At 38.1% G+C, this 23,587-nt stretch overlaps 1 protein-coding gene across 5 annotated transcripts in view; it reads left to right on the forward strand.

Moving 5' to 3' along the window:
• Window positions 1-11,555: 11,555 nt before the first annotated feature.
• The window catches only part of Stambpl1 (STAM binding protein like 1), a 44,092-nt gene continuing 32,060 nt past the window's right edge, over window positions 11,556-23,587 (forward strand). Inside the window, exons 1-2 of one of the 5 annotated variants that reach the window (XM_046456780.2) lie at window positions 11,558-11,981; window positions 12,487-12,808. The gene's annotated coding sequence lies outside the window, so the exon portion shown is untranslated. Of the gene's footprint in view, window positions 11,982-12,070; window positions 12,216-12,486; window positions 12,809-12,828; window positions 12,953-23,587 lie in introns of those variants that run through there. The other 4 variants (XM_058583237.1, XM_058583234.1, XM_058583236.1 and 1 more) reach the window with 4 other exon arrangements.

The following is a 23,587-nucleotide window of genomic DNA, read 5'->3' on the forward strand; positions in this document are numbered from 1 at the left end:
GTTTGGAAATTGGGGCTTATAGAGGTTGAGTAACTTATTTAAGGGTAAAGAGCTTGGAAGTAGGAGAACCAGGACTCTGGAAATACTGCTCTCAGTGCTGGGTGTTTAGAAATCATCCAGCAACAATGTATCGAGCTGGCGTAATTGGATGTAGAATTCATATTTTAAGAATATATTTAAAGATGTAGGAAAATGTTCACCATACATTAAGATAAAAAAGTTATTAAAGAGCATATATATTAATACTAATTTAATAAAATAAATATACATTGGGGCTGAGGATGTAGCTCAATGGTAGAGTATGTGCTTGGCATGTGAAACAACTGGGTTCCATCCCCAGCACTGCAAAAAATAAATGGACTGATATGTGGAGGTGTGTGTGTGTGTGTGTGTGTGTGTGAATTTTGTTTCTTCTTTTTGAATCTTTCTTTTTTTAAATAAATTATGTGGGCTGGGGGTATAGCTCAGTGGTAGAGCATATGCTTAGCATATGAGAAGCCCTAGATTCAATCCTCAGCATCAAAACTGTACAAATAAATAGGCCGAGTACAGCCATGAATGCCTGTAATCAGTCTTGGGAGGCTGAGGCAGGACTTAGTGAGGGCCTAAGTAACTCAGTGAGACCCTGTCTCTCTCTCTCTCTCTCTCTCTATATATATATATATATATATATATATATACATATATATATATATATATATATGTATATGTCTGAGGATGTGGCTCAGTGGCTAAGCACCCCTGGGTTCAATCCCCAGTACCCCCAAAAACAAACAAACAAAAAACACACAAACAAAAAAATATATATGTATAAATAATTTTTTGTGTGTATTTAAGGTTATACAAAATATTGTTATGGGAAACATTTAACTAATAAAAAAGGTTACTGTAGTGTAACAAATTAATATATCCACCATTTCACAATTAAGAGAGAGTATATATGTGTGTGTGTTTGTGTGTGTGTGAGTGTGTGTGTGTCTGGTGATTGAACACTGGACCTCACACATGCTAGACAAACATTTTACCATTAAGTTACACCCCTAGCCCCACTTTTGTTGTTTTTTAGGCAAGAACTTGTACCCAGGTACACCTATAATCCCAGTGACTGGGGAGGCTGAGGCAGAAGGATCTTGAGTTTGAAGCCAGCCTCAGCAATTTAGCAAGGTCCTAAGCAATTAGAAAGACTGGGCCTTGAAAATAGAATATAATATGGGCTAGAGATGTGGCTCAATGGTTAAACTCTCTTGGGTTCAATCCCTAGTACCAAAAACAAAAACAAAAACAAACCTATAAAATCTACTAATTTAGCATGAGTCTTAAATAGAGTACAATTTTATTACCTATAGTCTTCATGTTGTACATTGAATTTCTAGACTTGCTCATATCCTGGTTCTCTTCTTTAGAAATATTCTAGTTTTTTTGAATGGAACCACCATTTGACCCAGCTATCCCACTCCTCGGTCTATATCCAAAGAACTTAAAATCAGCATATTATAGTAACACAGGCACATCAATATTCATAGCAGCTCAATTCACAATAGCTAAACTGTGGAACCAACCTTTATGCCCTTCAACAGATGAATGGATTAAGAAAAAGTAGTACATATACACAATGGAATATTACTCAGCCTTAAAGAAGAATGAAATTATGGTATTTGCAGGTAAATGGGTGGAGTTGGAGAACATCATGCTAAGCAAAGTAAACCAATCCCCCAAAATGAAAGGTTCTCTCTGATAAGTAGATGCTGATCAATGCGGGGAGGGGGCATAGGAACAATGGAAGAACTTTGGGCAAAGGGGAGTGAGGGGAGGGGAGGGGAGGGGGCATGGGAATAGGAAAAACGGTGCAATGAGATGGACATCATTACCCTAGGTACATGTATGACTGCACATAGGGTGCGACTCTACAACGTGTACAACCAGAGAAATGAAAAGTTGTGCTCCTTTGTGTACAATGAATCAAAATGCATCCTGCTGTCATGTATAACTAATTAGAACAAATAAAAAATAAACAACGGGTATATGAAGAAAGAAAATATTCTAGTTTTATATAAGAAGTAGATAGTTGGCTGTTTGCCTCAAAAGTTTGATTGGGTAATTGTTTAAATGTCATTCTAAAAAGCCTAGGGTAAAAGAAGAGAAATGTTTGTCTCAATCGAAAAAGAGCAGTAGTAGATATGATACTAACTGTTTCTCAGAGGCTCATCTTAGAGACTTACTGTGGGAAAACACCTTAGTTGAAAGCAGGAAATGCCACCACAAAGTACGTGGTTTGGTTTGCTGTTTTCTTTGAACTGAGATCACTGGGGGAACAGCAGAGGCTTTCTCTCAACTTTCTTACCTGCCTAAGGACTCGTCCTCCAAAAGGAACTCTACTGTCATGATTCCCCAGGAATTTCATCAACCAGGGAAGATTAAACCTCTCCTCATGGAAGAGGAAACTAGAGGGTGATACTTGCCCAGAGGTGATACTTGTCACAGGCCACACCTCTTGTGATTCTGAGGGCCCCTCATCTTATTTATCATCCCCTAAGTTGCCTACACCTCCACTCCTCTTTCCCTGATGAGGAGGGTATACAAGTTTCTAGAGCTCCCTGGGTTTGGGGGTACTCACGTTTCATTCATGTGATGCTCCCATGCACATAACGAATGTGGACACCTTTTTATCCTGTTAACCTACCCAGTGCCCATTCATTTCACAGAGTATTACAGACCCTCAGAGGATGGAGGGAATATTTTCCTTTCCCTGAACTAGCATGCAGAGCCTCTCTCCAAATCATCTTGAACACAGTGGCCTAATGCCCCTTGCAAAAATGGCCTTTCACAGTGTTTTGTTAGTGAGAGAGAAGGCGGGTGTCCTTCACAATGTAAAATATTAGTATTATACAAGTAATAGATATTCTTTGGAGGAAGACTGAAAAAATTAAAAAAGAATAGCAGTACCAAGAATAGAGAAAAAATAAAAAAAATTCCAAGATCACACAAAATACCATCCCCCATGAACCAAGAGCTCCTAGAATTCAAATCATTCTCCAGGCTCTAAATTAATGCTAGAATTAAGATATCTCTATTGCAACAGTTTCCTTTGGCTAAGTCAATGTAGATTTTAATCAAGGTATTCCCAAATCTTAATGAAACATCTGCTGATAGATGCATTATGTCTCCTTTGTCTAGCCTGCATTGCAAACATCTCTGTTTGGCTCTGACACAGGGGCTGAAAAAGTAATCAAATGTTTACAAGTAAAGTGTACCATTGTCTAGGAAAACAAGTTAAATGGACTGTAAATACATAGACTTTGTCTTCCCTTCCTCCACAAAAGCTTTTATTATTGCACGAACAAATGAATTTTCAGGAGAGTTCAGGGATGTCTCCTTATGTCTCAGTTATGGCTTGCTAACTGAGAAATCTCTTTTACTACTAACCATGGTGATAATTTTTTTGCCAGGAGACCATAGAGTGCTGATCACTATGCTAAGTAAGCACTTTAGTATACAAGTTCAGTGAATATTCACAAACTCCCTTTGAAATAGGGCTATTGTCCCTGTTGTACTGATGTGGACATGAAAATTCAGAGAGGTTAATTTACTTGTCCAGACATCATGCCATTGTAAAGTGGAAGAGCTGAGATTCAAACGCAGGTCAGTCTGACTTCAAAACATCTTCTCTTAACTATTGGAGTAAATAGGCTTGTTTTACACCAAGATGGTTCATGTTCTTGGTTAAAAGATCCAAATAGGGAGAAATGTTTTGGATTGTAAAAGATACTATAAAAAGGTCACCCACTCAAACTTAATTCAGTGAAGATACCACCTGGGAACGTAAAAATTCAACTTGTTCTTATAGCCTCTGCAGCATATGTCCCTGCTTATCATTATCTCAAGAGCCTCTTGAGACTCTTCCAATGGCTCAGGGCACCAACTCCCATCATGGCTGCACCACCATCTGTGTTAACGAGGAGGTTAATGTAACCTACATCACAGGTCAACCAAGGCAAGCCCATTGCGCAGAACAGCACCTAGCATGGATAAGGATCTCTAAGGTCAGCAGTTATCAGTAATGTTACTCACTCTCTGATGCCTGAGTTGTCATTAAGATCATCCTTTCCTGCCCCTCTTCCTTGCACTGCCCAGAACATTTGTTAAGATTCAATTCCTGATGCACAGGCCTTCCTCATTCACACTCCTTGAAGCCTCTGTGCATTATTTGTGTTTCCTGTCACTATTTGACAAATGTTACCCAAATCTACACCATGAGGCTAACATCTCAAGACTTCCAGGCATTTCTTCTGCATTCATATCAAGGACACCACTGTCTGACTACAGCCTATACTATTGTTTGATTTTATTTTATTCTTTGCATCTCAAGCAATGATAACACCACTCCTTTTGTAGTCCAGGCTCAAATCCTGTCCATAGACTGTCCTATAGCTGACATAGTGCTAGATGCTTTATAGATGTGATTTCGTTTAGTTGTCATGAAGTTCTATTATATTTATTCTGCAAGAAACTGAACCTTAGAAAAATGAATCCATTTACCCTTGAGGTATAAGCCTTCCAAACAAAAGTGCTCTGCCCATTTAATGTCCAGCTTTCACAGATTCACTTGTTTCTTGATGATTTGGACAAGATTCCCATTTGCTTCTACCTGCTGAGTACCACTTTAATTCTGACCAATATTGTCCCCCGTTTTGCAGATTGCAGACTTCTCTTTTCCATTTCATTCTGTGAACCACTTCCAGAAAAACAATCTTCTATCCTTTGGCCTAATTTATGCTCTACTATCTAACAGAATAGCTAAAGGAGCCAACTAACATCATGCATGGGGCAGCAATGTACAATTAGTAAAGGTAAAATTTAACAAAACTAGCAAGTGGCAAACTAATTACATTTTCTGACCATAATGAAAAAGACATGAGACTAGACTATAGTGCTGTCTTCAGTGACCTGGTCATGTTGTCCCATTTTTAAGATCTTAGTTTCCTTAGAGTAAGGAAGTTGTACTACATGATATCTCCAGTGAGTTCTGATCCTAAAACTTGAACATTCTGTTGGTTTAACAGTCATCCTATTTTCTAATTTGAGGAAAAGTAAAGATTCTTCTGATAAAAAATATTAATTAAAAGAGAGGCAATCTCAATAACCTTTTAGAATTTTCCCTTCTTTTTTAGAGAGGGGAGAATGTTCTTTGTGTTTTACTGAAAACATGAATAATATTATGACAGAGTAAATTATAGTGGTAAAGTTCCGCAGTTCATCAGAGAAACTGAATTCAAGTCACTGTATAAAAAGACAGATTCATGGTGATGTTGTCCCTTGGAGAACAAAATTCCTAAGAGACTGGTATACATTATATAGTTTCATTCAAGGTGTATTCAGTACTATCAAATGGTACATCAGTTGCTATGTACTGAATTATAGATATCCTCTCAAAATTCATATGTGGAGTTTCTAACCCAAATGGGATTATATTTAGAAATATGGCTTTTAGGAAGTTATAAGATTAAATGGAGTCTCATGATAGAGCACTTGCATAGCATACACAAAGCCCTGGGTTCACTCGCCAGCACCAACAAACAAACAAAACAAAGTTAAATGAGATCATCCTGATTATGTCCTAATCCAATGAGATTGGTTTCATGCCTCCCCCCCCTCCTCCCACACACCCACCATGTGATGACACTGAGAAGACAGAAGTCTGCAAGCAAGGAGGAAGACCCTCATGAGGGTTGAATTATCTGACCCCATAACCTTGAACTCCCCAGCCTCTAGAATGTTAAAATGTGAATTTCTGTTGTTCAAAACACACAGTATGTGTTATTCTATGCCATCCTGAACAGATTAAGATGTAAAAATCATTAACATTATGAGCATAAGTGTTAAGCCCAGCAGCACATACCTACGTATGTGTTGAGAGAACTGTTATTTTTAGTATCTGTCTCTGGAAAATAGCATGTCTTTGCTTTTATATCCATAGAGAACTTGAAGAGTTGTGTTTTAAGGTATTATTTTTCACTACAGTAAAATTTGTAGTGATCTCATTTTTTAATAAGCAGAAGATATTGTTTCTGTGCTGACAAAGTAAATAAGCAGTACAATGCCATCTGTGTATCTAGTATGTTTTCTTTTAAAAGGAAGCTGTTCAAAACACCTGAATAGCTGTTAAATAATAGCAAAAGCCTATGATGAAAGGATTCCTATTACACTGGAGCAGCCCCAGGGGAGATATGTGTGTTATAGGGTATGTTTGAAGGTGAGGGGGAGGGATGCTGTCCCATCTCCACCCCACTCCCACTTCCTTCCACCTTTCTTTCCTTCCTAATACTTGCTTTGCATCTATAAGTCAGTCTGCAAAAAATGTTTTAAAACATTAACACCCCAAATAAAATTGATATTTGGTCTTTTGTTAATATCTTATTAAATCCAAGGGAACAAATGGTATTGGAGAATTTACATTTTTCATTCAATATCTGCCCATATATGGAAATGTTTAGTAGTAGGAAGCTTTATATCTGCAAAGCACTTTATAGTTGTCAGAATGTTTGCATATTCGTCAGCTTCATATCTACCTCAAGCGTTATCTAAAGTCATCATTCTTATGTTTCCAATGAGAATACTTAGGCTCATGTACCTGAGATCCAGGACAGTTTGTAAATAACAGCAGGGGAGTAGGTTCCAGGTATTCCCAAACCTCATGCAGTTGACAGAATAGAGAGACATGATGGGTATAAAATTGTCCAAGTCCAAAGCAGAGAACACCAAAATAAAGCATAGAAATGGGGAAAAAAAATCAAGTGTGCTTGAAGTTTCTATTTTTGAATTACTTTATTCCTGCATTTAGTGACACAGGTTAAATTCCCTTAACTCTTCAAGTGAAAAATTAATTATTTGGAACTTATTAGCTCTTTAACAGCATAGATCTGTGATTAATCTCAAGATTTCTTTACATTTCTTTTCTTTTTTTCAGGTGCTGGGAATTAAATCCAGGGTGCAAACTAGGTAAATACTTTATCACTGAATTACATCTGCAGCCCTGGTTTTTCTTTTTACAAAAATTTCCTGTCTAGCTTGGTAGATGACTGGACTCCCCTATCTGCACCTGCTTTCGAGTGGTGAGATCACACATATAGCTCTGGGACTCTCCATCACAAACCCAAGAGAAAACTGCAGTGAAAAAGTCAAATAATGCACTTGTGTTTTTATGAAAATGATATTGACCTTGCAGAGTGTCTGAAAGAATTTCAGGAATTCCTAAACTATACTTCCAGAACTATTGATAAAAATAATATCAAAACAAGGGTTTTAAGAACAGGTGTTTTAAGAATATGATTATTTCTGAGGCATATACTTTTTAAAATTTTTTTTCAGTTGTTGAGGTATTTATTTATATGAGGTGCTGAGAATCAAACCCAGTGCCTCACATGTGCTAGGCAAGCACTCCACTGAGCCACAACTCTGGCCACCAAGGCATATAGTTTTAAGTATACAATAATCTCTGAGATAAATATTTCCTCCAATTTAATTGGTTGGCTATTTTTATATTTGTTTTTTCCTGGAGACTTTGACTTTAAAAACAATCCAGAAATAGGAAATCCTAAATCTGAAGGAACAAGGATTTCAGCCCCTTTGGGGTCAGCAAGAATGCCCAGTGTCAGGGCTTGGCACACTTTATTTGTCCACCTTTCTGTGAACATACTTAGAGGAGTACATGGACATAGTTTTAGCTTCCGGATAAAACCAAATTTAACCCTACATACTTTCTGTTTGTACTATCACTTCCAAGAAGTAAGATCCCACCAGGGGGTCCACAGATGGGAAATTAAGAGACTATCCTAAGCTCTTGGCTTTGGAGTGCCCCAAAGCGAGTAGTAAACCTCCATGTTTTGACCAACCAGAGGCAAGAAGGGAACTTTTTGTCTTGAATACCCACACCCTGAGGGTATTCCAAATTCTTAGAACAGATCTATCTTTGGTGTTGTGAGACAGGAAAAAATCTGAATCCTGGTTCCAGATTACTCATCATCCCGTGAGAAAGATATTAATGTTTCGTCACTTGTCTTCAGTTGGGACAAACTTAAACATGGCATTGCTTGATGAAGCATTTTAGAATGTAATGCTCTATTTCTACAGATGCCATCGACTAAGCAAATGACAGGGGAGTCATAATCCCTTAATTCATCACTCTTCTTTCTGAAATAATGTGCCGTCTCTTTCTGGTTTCTTTATTCCCAACTTCATGCTCCTCCGAAATATTTATAATGTTCCTATTAAAAGTGAGGCACTTTGATAGACAGAATTTCATTTTTATCTGACTGCCAATTCTGTTTTTATGTATTTATTTATTTATTTTTGGTATCAGGGATTGAACTCAGGGGCACTCAATCACTGAGCCAGATCCCCAGCCCTATTTTGTATTTTATTTAGAGACAGGGTCTCACTGAGTTGCTTAGCATCTCGCTTTTGATGAGGCTGGCTTTGAACTCCAGATCCTCCTGCCTCAGCATCCCAAGCTGCTGGGATTACAGGCGTGTGCCACCATGCCCAGCTCTGTTTATTTTTAATTATTACATATTTCTTCTTCCTAAATAAAAGGAAAGTATATTCTTTAAAAAAATTAAAATTATAAATAAAAGAGGTAGATATAATCTCCAATGAATTTCTAAGAGGAAATTTTAATAATTTTTCCCATAGCTTTTCTTTTGTTTTTACCTATTTGAGATTATCCGAATATTATCTTTACATTCTTTTGCTTAATATTGTATCATAAGTAGATTTAATGTCTTTAAAAATTCATTTTAAACATTTGGATTCCCAATGTTGGTGATGAATATTTCAATGGGAAAATCTTATTCCTCATTTCATATTTCCTCCCAACAAGTTGCTTCTTAGAAGTAGAATTACTGGGGGAGGTGGGTATACACACTTTACATACTGAAAAATTCCTTTCCAAGCAATGTATCAAAATTACACCACCAATAATTTTGCTGGATAATGCACTAGATAAGGTGCATTTCATTGCACCTCAACTGGTAATAAAGGTATTTACAAGCAATCTTAGTTTATGATTGGTAAGGGGGAGGCAGTCTATTCTGTAAAAAAAATTGTATTTTTTGCTTATTATTTAGATTGGATCTTTAAAAATTCAAGTAGAACTACAAAACATACTAAAATTCTCTAAAATAAAGGTTATATAAACATACTTTGATCACTCTTCATTGACTCAATTAATGACTCAATTAATGAATCACTACCAGAATTGTATCAAACCTTTTGTGGTAAACACTGAAACAATTTTTGGCTACCTTAATCAGAAGATAAATGTATTTGGAGACCATCAAGTGGCATATCAAAGAGACAGGGAGGCTGGAGAATCAGGCTCACCGAATAGGCAGGGAAACTTGGCAGCTGGAATCAGAATAGGTTACATCACTCCAACAGCCTGCTTAGATACCATTGGCACTGCCATGATGGACACTACCACCTGTCACTTCAGGCATTACTGTCCCCAGACATAAAAGTTACTTCACGGATGATGGAGTTACTTTTATTTGTTTTTGGTACCAGGGATCAAACCCAGGGGCACTCATCCACTGAACCACATCCTTAACCCTTTTTATTTTTATTTAGAGACAGGGTCTTGTTGACTTACGTAGGACCTTGCTAAGTTGCTGAGGCTGACTTTGAACTTGCAACCCACCTGCCTCAGCCTCCCAAGTCCCCTCCTGGGATTGCAGGCATGTGCCACTCAATGTGCCTCGCCTGACAGGGTTACTTCAAAAACATCTCTTCTTGAATCACAGAATCCAGATTCAAAGAATGAGAGAAGACTCTGATTGGCTGAACTTAGGTCACATAATGATGTCCCAGCTGCTAGATGTGATGAGTTTAAACGATCATTCTGCCTTAGCATCCCAACTTGCTGGGACTGCAGGTGTGTGCCACTGCACTTGGATTTTTAATAAGAATTGGCTGCTTGGTAGTAAGATCATCCATGCATGATTAATGACTACTATAAATATATGTGTGGAATTCTTTATTCATAATACTTTTTAGGACTCTGGTTAGCTTTCTTTTTATTTTAAATATTTTTAGTTATAGATGGACACAATACCTTAATTTTATTTATTTTTTTAATGTGGTGCTGAGGATCAAACCCAGTGCCTCACACATGGTAGGCAAGTACTTTACCACTGAGCCACCACCCCAGCCACTGGTTAGCTTTCTTGTCACTGAATTCTAAATTGTCTAGTAGATCATGAGATCCAGTCCAGAATTTCGAACGCAAATTTCTACCAAATCCTTAAATGTCAGTGAGATGGCTGGTAAATGGACAGGAGTGGTGGAGATTGCATAAAACTGAAGAGCACCTTCACAGTCTAAAGGGAACAACTGCTATTCATCTCCAGCTGATGGTTGCTAGACCTTCCAAGGACCAAATACTGTCCCATCTTATAGCTTTTCAGAAAAAAAAAAAAAATCTGAATTTTTGTGAAATTTCCTGATTTTAGAATTTGGAACCAAATTCAAACCTAGAAAAATACCATCATTGCTTCTTAAAAGTTAAGGCTGCCAACTGCTTCCATCAAACCTCTTTATTTAAGAAAATCAATGCAGGATGATGACACATAAGATGAAATGCCTGAGACCAAATAGCTTGAGAGGTGACAGATCCAGGGCTAGAAGTTTGGATTCCAAAGAAAGCCAACCATCCTACTCTGTAGTCGCTTCTCCCATTTGCAGTTAGCCTCCAAGCCAAACTCAAGAATAGTGCCTGAGTTTTATCCAGTACCCGCAGCCTTAGTAAAATATTTACAAACTAATAGAATCTGTTCAGCCAAAAGAAAGAGTTTTTGATATCAGATCAGAGTGGCTTTTATTATTTTTTGCCCCCAGATGTGAATTTAACTTTAAACTTCTACTTCTTTCTAGGCAAGCAACCTAAGATAAATAACTTTTCTTCTCTGTATCTTTCTTATGGAAAATATCCGAGTACTTTTTATACACGGGGTTGTAACAGATAAGTAAGATTGCATTTATTGAGTGCTTGGCACAATGCCAGGACCATTTTTTTTAAACACGAATGAAGTGATAATAACAATATAATAATATCCAGGAGCTAGGATAATACGAAGTTCAGAAAGGTGTGTAGGAGAGATAACGTCATTCTTGGTGTGCATGTCCATTTGTGGATAAATCTCAAAATGGAATTCCTGTATAGGTGCGAGTGGGGTTTTTACCAAAACCCTATCCGTTGCCAATTTCACTGTCAAATCCAGCTGCATTACAGCTTGTGTGCTCTGAGGTCTTCAAGTCACCATTCCGGTCCATCTGGGTGAAAGTGATGGTGGGGAAAAAAGGGGGAGTCCAGGTGGTCCCGGGCTGGGCAAGAGGCGTGGTTTTCAGGTGGGTAAGTAGCACCCAACCGTTTCACGTTCGTTCTAGGCCATCCGCAGGGCCTTGCTGCCACCTGCGAGGTTTTTCTGCAGAATGCGGGAGGCTGTGGCCGCGGAGGAGGGGGCGGAGGCAGAGGCGGAGGCGGCACCCAGGGGCTGGAGCAGGGGAAGCCAGGACCATCGCAGTGACAATTTCTTTTCCTGCGGCGGCGGCAGCAGGGAGAGCTGCTGCAGGTTGCTAATCAGCGGGCCTGCGCGCGGGTTTGCAAGGACGCTGTTCCCCCACGGCGCTGGGCAGGTGGGCTACCATAGGGAGGAAGAATAGGAGAAAGGGGAGCAACATACGACCCCGAACGAGTGGAACTAGCAAAGCTCTTCGGCTGGCAGGGAGAAGCGGGAGGAAGCACGCCGCGGAAAGCGGGTGGGCGCCTCCTAGCTGGGTGCCATTATCAGTCCGCTGCAGTACCTTCCAGCAAAAGCCACCGCGGCCGGGGCTGTAGCTGCCAGACGGATGCCAAAGCCACACGGCACGCGAGCGGGCAGCTGCCGCGGTCGCCGTCCCACGAGGGCCCCGGACATCAAGGGCTGCTGGTGAGTAGACGCGCGCGCGCGCGTGGTAGAGTGTGAGCGCGCTCCGGCACAAGCGAGTGTGCACGCCTGGAGCGTGTGTCTGGTGGCTCGGCGCGCTCAGGCCCCTCTTCCGCTGACGGCGTCGGGGCGCCGGCTGGCTCCTAGGGGAAGATGCGCTCTGCTGTCTGCCTGCTTCCTTCCAGCCAGCGCTGTGGTCCGACCGGCTCCCGTGCGCTCCTCCGCCAGCCCCTAGGGGTTAGTTTCACCTTGATGGGGGAAGGCAGAGGCAGGAAGCTGTGGTTCCTGGTAGGGGGCGGGACTCTGGCTCCAACTTGTACCTGGGTGCGCGTGCTTTTCTTGTTCAGACTTGGAATGCAACCGTGAAAATAATGTCTACATAAAGATCACCGTTCTGTGACCGTGCGTGTGTGCAGAAGCAGGGGGGCAAGGGTTGGAAAGACTGACATTTACTCCTGCAAGGCGTGTGGGACGCCTTTCTAGATTTTTTTTTTTTGTGCCTTTTCAGAGCGACCCTTTAAAGACATTTCTGCCATCCGAATAACTTTAGCCTTCACTGAAAACCCCCAGTAAAATGCACTAAGAAGTGGAATGTCAACAAAACACAATTCTCCAGAACTCTAAAACAACCAAGTCTAACGTGCTTTTGTTCCCGAAGTTTGATAAAAGAAAATTGCATAAAAGAAAATTGCCGAAGGAATAAATAATTCAGGAAACTGAAGCTGGTCTAGAAGATTGGAAAAAATCTCTAGTATTGGGAGGAGGGAGGAGGGGCGGCTTGCTTTCCGGAAATCAGTGTTTGGTAGCAAGTGAAACAGACATCATTCAAAGTAAGTGACCATACTGCTTTTTAAATATCCTGTTAATCGCTGAAAATAAAATGAAGTCTTGGATTTTAAGACATTTTCAGGAATATGGAGAATATTTCTAGGATGCTGATTTATGGTTCATGATTCAAGATCCTGTCAAAATCGGTAAGGAAGATTTGTTCCAGCAGATAAATTACACCTGAATGTTTGATTTCCTGTTTCAATTTTGGGGGAGGAGTTTTTTTTGTTGTTGTTTGCTTTTCTTTTTGCAGTCCTGGGGATGAAAGGCAGACCCAGTGGCAAGAGCTCTACCACTGAGCTACATCCCCAGCCCATAGGCATTAGTTTTCTATGGTTGTTTTACAGAGATTAAACCACTATGTTTTATGGTTTTCCCACACCTTGTTTCAGTTGGCAATTTTATGTTTTTAGGATGGATGGTAAATTTAAGTTCAAAATGTACTCCATGACTGAATTATATCTGACATATTTGTAGCTACACTATACATGTTTTGTGTTAATTTTAAACATCTGGAGTCAATGTCTTTGAGCCCTAGGCTCTTCTTCTTACCTTTTGCTCCATTAGTGCTTCTTCTATTAAAAGGCATAAATGTTACTGGAATCTACCTGGAAAATAATGACTGCATGCTTTCTGTTAAAGTTTACATACAGCAAATGTTTGCCACATGGAAATACATTTTTGAATATACTTTAGTTGTAATTTATGCATCATCTGTTTCTTGGGAATATTTTCTTCTTTTTTTTTGGTACAAGGGATTGAACACAGGGGCACATAAAACACTGAGCAACATCCCCAGTCTTTTTAATTTTTAATTTTGATACAGGGCCTAAGTTGTTGAGGCTGGCTTTGAACTTTCAATCCTACTGTCTCAGACTCCCAAGCCACTGGGGTTATAGATGTGTGCAACCAGGCCTGTCTTTGTTTCTTGGGAATTTTGAGAAGAAACTTGTTTTCATTCTTTTGTAGAGTAAACACCATTTGGACTATGAAGCAGATACTAAGTCTTTTACCTGTATCTCAGTCTTCAAGACCAGTTTCTTGCCTGCTATTGCCCTATTTCATAGTATTTTTAGTGCCTGGGTGGGGTTTGGAGAGGGCATTGAGAGGACTTTCATGCGTCCTCAGCAGACAGATTTGCTCCTGGAAAGAGGGTGTTTATGGGATTGGTTCCTGAAAAGGGTGCATAAAAATACCTAAAGAGTTGTTGTTAAAAGTTTTCCTCTTCTTACTTTTAGGATATAGGACTTAGTTTGGTCACATCCCTCCTTTTTAAGGACTCTTTCAAGGCCTATTTATAGCTACAATATAAGGAGTGAGATTGCAGTTTACAGAAAAGAGAAGCCTGATAATTCTTGCTCAAAAATATGACAGGAAATTATGCAGATGCTTTCTGGGAAGTGCCAGGTGCCTTCCTAGTGGATACATCTGCCAATTAAAGACATTTTAATTAAGCTATTGGATTTGTGATTCTAATAATGGAATTTTTCTTGGCTTTATAAAAAAAAAGTGGCTTCAGTTAAAACTATGTGAAATGACTCATGGTTTTCCCTGAAAATATTAGTTTGTTTTTCCATCCCTGAGGGCTAATGGGTTGCAGCTGTTTAATAAATATATTTGTTAAATGAATAACAAATCCTAGAATGTCTTTATCTTCCCAACCTAACTACTCTGACCTTTCTGGTATTGATTTTATTCTAGTCATAACTTTAAAAGAATCACCAAACCTTTCACCAAATTGCAGCCCCATTGATACAACCAACTAAGAAGACCATCTTCCTCAAGTGAAGGAACAATAACAATCCCTCTAAAACTATTATATTGGTACCTGTTGACTTGCTTATTCTAGCTGTCTGGATATGTGAACTATCCAACTGGCTGTGTGAGCATACGTTCAGAAATCCTGAGTTGACATCAGAATGTTCAACTCAGGAATAATCTGGATGGGTCTACATCTGGGTGTGGCTTTTGTCAGAAATTATTTGCATTTCTAAGCAAATCAGATGAACTTCTAGTACAATCCTGCATCTCATCATGCCAAGCGGAGGGGAGGGTTGAACATTTGGCAATTGACTAAGTCTTTAAAATACATACTATTTGATGATTTTTCTAAATTTTAAATTAAATCCATGTTATTTTTGTCTATTGGTGCAGTTGGTTTAGAGACATTAATCCAGGCTGGTGGGTTAATTAGTAACTTGTGTTTATTAAAAGCAACTCCTTAATATAAATTCCAGTAATTCCTGTGTTGTGATTGGCTGTTAACGTTTCAAGGAACTTTGGAAATGGGTGCATTGTTCCGTTTGGAATACAAGAAGATTATGCCTTCCTTTTGTTTTAGTTCTGACTTCTCTATTCACTAGAGGTTCTCTGTGAGATTCAGAATCTAACTTCAATATGAAAGATTAGAAAGCTATACAAAGTTTACCTAAATATTAACATTGCATTGTTTAATAATAATGCAAAATTTCATCAATATTCTTCCCTTTATATGCTTCTCTGATCAAGTTTGTTTCATTTTAAATAAAATCAAGTGATATTTTCAAATTTTTTATTGAGCTATGTCCAAAAATAAATACATAACATAAAGAAAATGCTTATCAGCATTCTGAAGTAACACAAATACTGCTATTCTCTGCATAATCAAACATGGCCATTCATATCAAGTATTTATTTGATAAGTAGGTACTTGGGCCCTTGAATAAGAGTTAAAGGCATGTTCCCTCCATGACTTATTAAGGTCCTTGAAAGCCAGGAAGAAGAATTTTTATTGTTAGATGGTTGTAGGTTCCTTGACAGAGAGTAAGGGATGAAAGCATCTTTTTGTGAGAAGACTTTGGCAATTGAGTGGGAGTGGAATAATAGAAGAAAGGAGGGGATGTGATAATCTGGCGTCAGGTGATGACAGTATGATATAAGAGCCCTGGGCACTGAGATGAAGAAGGGAAAACTTCAGGGAGTCAGACATCAGAGTTCTTTGTTGCATGTGGAAAGGACACAAGTATGATCACTAACATATTCTACCCCCACTCAGGCATCACCAGCTGATCGCTGCATTTCTTCTTGCTGGGCTCTGGGTAACCTGGATATTATGCAAATGTTTGACAAGTATTTCCTAATAAATGTTAAGGATTGGCCTTGTGCTGTATGCCAGAGATAGTATTAAGCAGTACTTGGAATAACATATGAAATCTCAAGGATGATTAGTGTTAGGAAATGAAATCCTTTTGCCACTGACCAATTGTATATCTCTGTGCAAGTTACTAACTTCTTGGAGTCCCCGTTTCTTCATGTTTCAATTGGGATGTTAGTTTCTATTTCATAAGGCCCAGGAAGGAATGCATGCCTAAATAAGTATAAATGAAAAGTGCTTAGAACAGTGTCTGGCAAAAAGTTAATGTTTTATGTGTTTGTTATTCTTGTTTTTATTAACACATAAAACAACCTTATGTAATAGGTACCACTTTACAGATTTAAAAAGTAAGACTCGAAGAGGCCAGGTAAATTGCTCAGGGTCATAGGCTGGTAGATAGATGATAGAGGTGGGAGTCAAACTCAGACAGTTTTACTCCAACACCTGCTTTCCTATCTTGAATAGATTCCTGTTTCTTATCCCACATGGTAGGTGCTAGGGATACTGATTCGAGTAAAAACAGTGTGGGATTGTTCTCATGGAGTTTTAGAGATCTAGTCATCCCTAATGTAGATTTGCTATCTTTAAAATAAAATTAGCACACAGGTTATTAGCTACAGTTTTTTTCTCAATATTTTCATATTTTATAATTTTTTTGAGGTTCTTTGTCAAAAAGTATTATAGTTTGTGTTTTTACATAGGCTTTAAAAATTTGTTATTTTTGCCTAATACCATTGACATGCATAGCAGTGTTCAGTGGTTCTTTTCTGGAGGCAGTATTCTCCATGGCCCTAGAGTCTTGTATCTCTCCCATTGTGAGCCTGGTGAAGTGATGATGGCATTTCTAATCATTTTTTTTTTCCAATTAATTCAGAAAATTCTACAGAGTAGTGGCAAAGTAAATTTTAACTATTCTTTAACTTGATGAAATTATTGTGTATAACTATAGGAGGTCAGATTTTAATTATAGGTGGGAAGAACGAAAATTGTCAATTTCTCCAGAGGTTCTCTAGAATGGAATCTGCCATCACTGATTTCCATATTTTGACATTGTTACACTAATGCTTATAATCTTTGTTCTCATAAATAACTCACAAATCTATAGTATTGTGGGTTTCCCCTTCCCACACCCTTCTCTCTCTTTTCTTTTCTTTCTTGGTCTGAGAATTGAACCCAGGGCCTTATGCATGCTAAGAACAGGCTCTACCATTGAGCTACACCACCAGCCCCAGTTTTGTGTTTTTCTAAGTAAATGCCAGTTTTTCCTGGTTTTATATGACACTCATGGATAGAATGAATTCTTTAGTGGAGGAAAAGTAAAATAAAATCCCATCTTTTAAAATATACTCTGTATTCTTTGATTTACCCTTTTGTGTAAATTATGCATCTTATGATTTAGTTAAAGTTCCATTCATTCTAGAAAAAACTTTTCAAAAATTTCATGAATTCAGACTTGATTAAGGATGACCGAACTGGAGGTTTATTGAATTTGGTTTTTTGTTTGTTAAAGTTTTGCCATCCTTAATGTTTTAGTGTCATTCTAGTACTGGAACCAGAAATTCAGCAAATGCCCAGATAAGAGATAAGTGCTAAGGGACCCATTACAGAATAGTCATTTTGTTGGTTTGATTTGATTCACTGGCTTATTTTGGAAACATGAGGCCAGCATGACTCATTTTTAACCCTTCTAGTTCCGTGTGAATACTGCCTGTTTTGCATTTCCCCATGTTCAGAGAGAAGTCCCAGAGTGGGCTCCTTTTGTGAGCACTGTGCTTCTAATGCCAGTCAATAATTTCTGTACCTTTAATTAAAAGCAGAAGGAAAACTACAACCAGTAATGGAATTATGGTTAAATTCATCTCATTTAAGGATACTGCCTTTTCATTTTTCCTGTTTTAGACAGGATAATACTCTGTCATTATCTATCACTAGAGCCATATGTTTTTAACACTAGAAATGCACATTTCAACAACTGAGAAAAAAGGAAGAGAGCTCATTCTTGCCTGGGGGTCCGTGCTTCTGTCTTCTGGTGGATTGACTCTGTCCTTTTTTCTGATCTCTTTTTCTCTGAAAGGCTGGTTTATAAATTGTCCTACAAGGTAAGTTCTCTTTAATTATAGGCACATTATGGACATGATGGTTGGAATGAGATTAGAAAAGAAAAGCTTGGAAAATCTTTCATGTGTTAGTGTCTAACAGCACAGGAAAACTCCTTTCTGAAACTATAGTACTTTATATATAAGTAAAACTAAAACTACTTGAAATCACTGGTGGGGGTGGAATTTTGCTTTTCCAATTCATGAAAAATGCAAGAAATCAAAAAGTGGATCTTGAAAGAAAATATGTATGGCATATTTTATGGTATATATAATCATTTTCCTTTTGTCAAGTGTGGTGTTATTGAAAGATGTAGAAAGGTAACTAGGACAATGATTCTCAAATTATCCCCCCCAAAATAAAATGTCCCCCATCCCACCCCAAAGATTGTTATTGAGAAGGTTTGGGTGGAGATGGAACCCTTCCTTTCAATAGTCTTCTCAGAAAATCCTGACATAGGTGGTCATAAACTATACTTTGAGAAAAAACTCATTCTGTACTCAATCTTTTGCCTCTCCTTTTATGTTTTCAGCATTTATTCTTACTGATTTCCATAGACATTCTCACATAATAACATATTTCAGTACAAACACCTCACTATTGTCTTGGAGTGCTTATAATGGAGTAAAACACTTCCTCTCATCTTATTAATAATTCCTGTTTTTTTTATGGACAGAATCAGTTGGTAGTAATATGTTAGAGATAATATTATATGTCCTTCTGAATGGCAGACGATTAGATAAGAGAAGCTGAGGAAGACATAGGAAGAAGTGATAAATAGTCTAATAATTCAGAAGGAAGGAAAGGGAGTCTGATTACACTGAGAGCCTTCATGGGCTGTCCAGTCAAGGTGTTTAAACTCCCTCTGGTAGGTACTATGTTGACAACGAGCATTTTCGAGCAGGGGACGCATCTGATGGAAACAAATGTGCTCCTCAGCAAGGGCCACACAGTATCTAGTTCAGAAATAGAGGATCAAGAAACAGGGAGTAAAGCAGACTGGTTTGTCACCATAAAGGCAGAAGAGAACAAGGATGAGGATTTGGGTGCAGAATTTGGTGAGATCAACTTTGAAGGCCTTTGCAATAGGGTTCTCCAATTCTGTGTTCCTGAACATAGCTGGTAAATTGATATTTCCAGCAATTGCATGGTAATGATACTTTAAGACTACTGTGTAAGTCAGGTTTTTGTGGTGATAAAAATACCTGACAAGGACAATTTAGAGGAGGAAAAGTTTATTTTGGCTCATGGTTTCAGAGATGCAGTCATTGTTAGGCTGATTCCATTGTTCTGGGCCCAAGATAAGGCAGAACATCATGGCAGAAGGGTTCAGTGGAGGAGCACAGCTCTGTTGATGGCATCCTAGAAGCAGGTGGGTAGGGGCCACAAGGAAGATGAACCCTTTCAGTGCATGCCCCTAGTGACCTATCTCCTCCAAATAGGCCCTACCTGCCTACAGTTATTACCCAGTTAGTCCACTCAGATTAGGATGGACTGACTAGGTTGTGCACTTATAATCTAATCATTTCACCTCTGAATATTCCTGTGTCAACACAGTAGCTTTTGGGAACACCTCATATCCAGACCATAACAACTATCAGTTTCTCCCACACATAGAAATTGAAGAGACTAGGATTCAAATCTAGAACAATTGACTCAAAGCTTTAAGACTTAAAAAAATTTATAATTTGTCTTTTTATAAAGTAATACAGACTGATAACAAATATACAGAAATGAATGAATTGGAAATGAAAGTCCCTCGTGATCCCACCCTTGAGAGATCAGCTAAGAAAAGAAATCAGCACATGGTAATGATATGTAACTTTAAGACTACTGTGTAAGCACAGGTGTTCCAGACTTTTTTCTTCCAAGTACCAATATAAACTAATACATATACATTCATACTCCAAGGATGAAGTCGTGCTTTGAATGTTAATTTACAATTTGGTTTTGTCACTTAATGTTCTAACTTGAGCAAGTCTGTGGCTCAGTGCACAAACATGTGGGTCTCTTCTAAAGGCTTGATTTTAAGCCAGAGATTTTTTTTTTAATATGCCCTTTTATGGCTATTTATTTTATTTTATTTCAGTTTCTAATGTAAGTATATTTATACCACCTAATTAAATAAAATATATGCCACAAAAGTGGACAACCAAACAAAAGCCAATGAAGAAAATATACATCAAACTCTCTCATGCTATTGGATTCAAACAGGGACATCCAATTGTACTTAAAAATAAAATAATAATAGTAACTAGCTTTTATTAGTTTTTTTTTACTGTGTACTAGGTACAGTTGAAAGAATATTACATGCTGATATTAAATTTTATTCTTCACAAACTGTTATGATGAAACTACTCTTACAGTGGTCACTTTGAAAATACAAAAAACTGGTAAAGAATCCAAAAATCTTTTCCAGGATCATAGATTTATTACTTGATACCAGGATTTGAGTTTTGTCTTATAAAAAGCATTATAATAAATTTATGTATACACACATTGGGCATTTGTCACTCATTCTGTGCCTGGTCAGATGATTTTTTCTAGGACCTCAGATCTAGCACAATATATGGACTATATCAGACACTCTGTAAATGTTTCTTGAATATTATTAATTCCATTAATATTCCATGATTTTAATTTTTTTCAGATTTTGCAGCCCAGATAAAATACCCAGACCAGAGCATTCTCTTTGGCTGTGATATTAGTATAGGCAACTAGATAAAAGATTTAAGTCTAGAGTCAACAAGATTTGATTACTTAACAACTGTGTGGCCCTATGCTATTTCTTTTTGTTTCCAATATTTTAATATTTTTAAACCATTGCTGCTCTGTGTGTGTGTGTGTGTGTGTGTGTGTAGCATTTGGGCAGAACAATCTATGGGGAAATCTTAGAATTGGAATTTCTTGGTCAATAAGAGTGTTTATTGTAAAAAAAATGCCAGTTTTTCTTCTAGTTCGACTTCTAGTTCATCTATTGCATGTAGTTGTCATGTCTCCTTAGTCTTTTTAAATCTGGAGTTGTTGCTCAATCTTTCTATTTTGACACTTTTTAAAGAATACTGGTACTTCCAAGTACCAATATAAACTAATACATATACATTCATACTCCAAGGATGGTGGTTTTATAGAAAATCCCTTGATTTGGATTTATCTGATGTTTCTTCAGGTGTATTGTAATCAAGAGTGCGCCCTAATCTGGTGGTGGTCAAAGGTGTCTTTCCTGAGGAATCTGGTTAAACTAACACTGGGAAGATGAATCAGAAGCAGAAGTGTGAGCCAAGGAGGGGGGTATTTTCATTGATTTTGCACAGTGCATTTTAGCAACCCAAAGGCACAAGTGTGTAGAGAAGGGCAAGTGAAAGAAGGTTGGCCAGGAATGAGCTGGGTCAGACTCAGATTTGCAGGACCTTAACACCTGTGGTGTTGAGTTCTGCAGTTTCAGTGACCTGCAGTCAACAAAGAAGGATGAGTACAATGCAAGATATTTTGAGATAAAAAGGGACCACATTTGCATAAATTTTATTGCATTATGTTAAATTTGTTCTACTTTATTACTAGTTATTTTTGTTAATCTCTTACTGTGCTTAACTTACAAAATAAACTTTGTCATAGGTAGGAATACTAAGAGGAAAATCATGTGTAAAGTTTTGTGCTATTCATTGTTTTAGTCATCCACTGGGGATCTTGGAACATATTCTCTATGGATGAGGTGGGGGGAACGACAATAGGATATTAATAGTGATGGCAAGCCACTAAGGAGCTTTAAGCAAAGAAATTGACAGTATTCCAGTCAAGTTTTTAAAAGATCACAACGCAGGTCGTATATCGAATTAATCAAAGAGGAGCCAGCTAGAAACAAACACACCAGTTAGAAGGCTGTTCTAGCAACGTAGACAGTAAAGGGCAGAAGTGGTTAGGGTAAGAAGATCTTGAAAAGATGGTGAGAAGATGCAGATTGGAGAGATAGTTTAGAGAGTGAACTGAGATCCTTAGATATAGGTGGCAGGTAGGACTTGAGATTGAAGGACAGGCAGGGAGGGGTAGGGAGGTGTTTCCAGGGTTTGCCATTTTGTGTAATCCATTGGGTGTTGGTTTCATTTGTGGAGATGAAAGATGCATTTCTTCACCTTTTGACAGTGAAATTAGAAGCATCACCATCTCCAGCTTCCTTAGATGCTGATGTTTACAATATTTTTCCTTATTTTTGCTCCTATATTGTGTTATATTCATTTAATTTCCAAGTTCTATGATTTTTCTTCAGTGTCCTCTGTAGCTATTATCCATCTCCATTCCTTTCAGACCCGACCAACCTCATTCCACAGTTGCACTTTTCTCCCCTTTGGGCGGCTACTTGCTGTCCTCTCTCCAACTTTATCCATCCCTGTCAGATGATTTAAATCTATAAATGTGTACTGAGTGCCTGGTTTGGGCAGATCACCTTATGGGTGAGAGTTGAGAGTTAAACAAGAAGGTAAAAATATATGAGAATCAATTCCTGATTGTAATTTGAAGAGAAAGAAAAGGACATTTTACCTGGTGATGAGGAGACAATCTTGACACACTCCTTATGTAAAAATAAATTATATAAGGATCAAAGCTGTTTATACAAAAATGCCTAACCATCAAATTACTGGCAGAAAATAAAGGTAGATGTATTGTAAAATTTTTATGATCAGTGAGTTTGAAGACCTTTTAATGAATGTTCAGGGACCTAGATGTAGATACCATAAAAAAGATTGATTTGGATGGGAGAAAAACTTAGTCATTGAGCACCGGTCTGGCATGCACAAGGCCCTAGGTTTGATCCCTAGGTTTGCCCCACAAAAACAAACAAACAAACAAACAAACACCCACACACACCAGCTTAAATTTTTACATTTTATATAAAAACAAAACAACTTCTGTCAAGCAAGAATTTTTACTTATTTAATAAATGTAAGGAATGATGGAAACAGAAAAATCTCCATTTTCAAATATCACAGTAATAATTGTTTTGGGCAAAAATCATCTTTATTTGCTAAAATTAATGGGTAACAGAATATTTTCAAAGCAGTATGGAGATTTCTTGGAAAACTGGGAATGGAACCACCATTTGACCCAGCTATCCCTCTCCTTGGTCTATACCCAAAGGACTTAAAAACAATATACTACAGGGAAAAAAACAGCCACATCAATGTTTATAGCAGCACAATTCACAGTAGCCAAACAATGGAACTAGCCTAGATGCCCTTCAATAAACGAATGGATAAAAAAATGTGGCATATATACACAATGAAATTTTACTCCGCAATAAAAGAGAATAAAATCATGATATTTGAAGGTAAACGGATTGAGTTGGAGAAGATAATGCTAAGTGAAGTTAGCCAATCCGAAAAAAACAAATGCTGAATGTTTTCTCTGATATAAGGAGGCTGATTCATAGTGGGATAGGGAGAGGGAACATGGGAGGAGTAGATGAACTCTAGATAGGGCAGAGGGGTTGGAGGGGGGAGAGGGGGCATGGGGTTATAAATGATGGTGGAATGTGATGATCTTATTATCCAAAGTA

This window comes from Marmota monax, unplaced genomic scaffold (genome assembly GCF_021218885.2).
Source record: "Marmota monax isolate L192 unplaced genomic scaffold, Marmota_monax_Labrador192_F-V1.1 WCK01_AAM20220418_F8-fsc00166, whole genome shotgun sequence".
NCBI lineage: Eukaryota > Metazoa > Chordata > Mammalia > Rodentia > Sciuridae > Marmota > Marmota monax.